The sequence below is a fragment of the Gavialis gangeticus genome, unplaced genomic scaffold (assembly GCF_001723915.1).
Source record: "Gavialis gangeticus isolate Ggan-Ray unplaced genomic scaffold, GavGan_comp1, whole genome shotgun sequence".
NCBI classification, from domain to species: Eukaryota; Metazoa; Chordata; order Crocodylia; family Gavialidae; genus Gavialis; species Gavialis gangeticus.
The window spans coordinates 111,215,888-111,218,038 of record NW_017729031.1 but is presented as its reverse complement, the minus strand read 5'-3'; positions in this window follow the sequence as shown (position 1 = coordinate 111,218,038).

Genomic DNA, 2,151 nt, shown 5'->3' with positions numbered 1-2,151 from the left:
CAGGAGAACCTTCATAGGGTATTCACAGTATAGGGTCCTTCTACCTGCAGTCCTGAAGCCTTGACTCTCCTGCTTTGTAGAAGCACTTGCTAGCCACAGGGTAGATCCCAGGGAGCAGCTCTCAGATCTTGGACAGCCAGGGATGGCATTTTCAGCAGCAATTCTGTTTCAGTTGCTCCTGAGTCCTGCTGCAGGCTGCGGATGGTATCACTGCAGGTTTTTCCCCCATCCCGCTGGAATTCTGCCTCTGCAACAGAGGGCTCCAACAGAAGAAAATTTCAATATAGGAGCTCATTGGGACCAATCAAATTTCTTTTTTTTTTTAACAAGGAAGTGGAAGGATACCAAACACAGGAATTTTTCCTTAGGTTTTGGTCTAAAAGCACAGCAAAAGTGCTTACTTCACATCACTTACCAGGCTCTGATATTAACCACTGTTGTGTGAACTTTAAAAACACAACTCTCTCTCAGGAAGTTGAAAGATGGCTTGGAGGAAGGGGTTTGTGACCTATTTGGATATCTGGGGAAAGCCTGGAAGATGGGTGGCTAGCTTTTGGTTTAAGGTTTTATTTCAAGGTGTCCCCGATTTAATTGAAAGTTACCCAGGCAGAGCCAGAGGTGTGTATTACAGGAAGTCAGGGTCCTGCACTGACAGCCTGATGTATCAGATATCTCCCCCAAGGTAACTTTTCTCCTTGGAGTGAACATCTCTGCCCCTAATTGGGCTTCTGCTTTTCTCACAGGTGTGAATAGTCAGAGAAGCCAATGGGGCTTTGCATGAAAATCCGACCAGGACTGGGGCCTCAGTCAGTTTTCTCCTTTCCCTTGGATCTCCTGATTTTGTTAAGACCCTCCAAGTCAGCAATTCTTTAGGTAGACAAGACCTGAATAGCAGATGTGAAGAACAAATAGGAAAAACCTAGGCTTAAAAAAACCTTCCAGGCCTGTATTTACCATGAAGGGGCAAAAGTGGACATGTGGCCAATTTCTTTGCCAGTCACCTTTAAAAGGAAGCAACCCCCTCCTCCCCACTTAACCTCCTACAGCCTAGCAGCAAGGCTACTTTTCATTTTCTCTTTCTTTGCTGCCTTCAGTCTCCTCTCCATAGCAATTCAAACTATTAATCTCTATTTATATCTCTTGGAAGCTCCCCAGCTCCCATAGCTTCCTGCGTCCTACACACGACAAAATCAGTCAATTATTACATTAACAATAAGGGAAGAGGATTGCCTGCAAACCCCAAGAAAATAAAAAGTATATCAGGAGAAAGCCACCAAATGATGTCTCAGAAAGGATTTTCCTCTCTTATGGAGATGACTGGTAGATCACCAGTTAGCAAACAGATTAACATCAGCCTGAGGTAAGACAAAGAAGGGGAGTCACATGTGCAGAAGGAAGCTGCCTTGTGGGCAGAGGAAAGATCCGACCATTGGGAGTCACGCGGTCTACTCCCAGGTCTCCATAGGAGCATGGCTTTTTTTTAAAAAAAGCGCATCAATCTAGGACTGGGGTCTCTGGGATCTAGAAAAGAGTGAGTTTTGAGGTTTAAAGCAGTGATCCAGAGCTGGTCTCTACAGTCCCCTTTCCAGCTCTCAGTAGGAGGTCAGCGTGAGCTTGAGGCTGGTCAGCAAGGCTGAAATTTCTAAAAGCAGTTATGAATTTGAGAGAGGAAGTGAGGTCTCTCTATTTTTGGGTACCTAGCTAGAGACATCTAAGGTGAGAATTTCAGAATCTAAAAAATGAGACCTTCCAAATCGGTGGCTCAACCTCTGCCTGTGCCTCCCCATGACATAGTGATAGTGGCCCCAATGTCTGTTAAGTACTTCTGAAGGCTTCAGGGAAAGATGCAGGAGAGCCAAGGCTGTGGAGTGATAACTTTCCATAATGACCAGGGCACCAGGGCAGGTCAGAGCGTTCAGTGTGATTCTTAGCCGTCTAGCAGAACACCCCACCAAGGGATGGGGAAGGGTGTCGTATGCGTGTATACCTTGCGCATTGCTCCTTACAGGATTTGAGCAGAGCATGATGCCTGACACTGTGTGGGGAGTGGGCCGTGAGATCTTGCCTAGCATTGTGCTGGTGGAGCCAGAGGAGACAGCTGGCTCTGGATGGAAGGAGGCCAGTACTGTGGACAGAGATGGCTAGAGACTA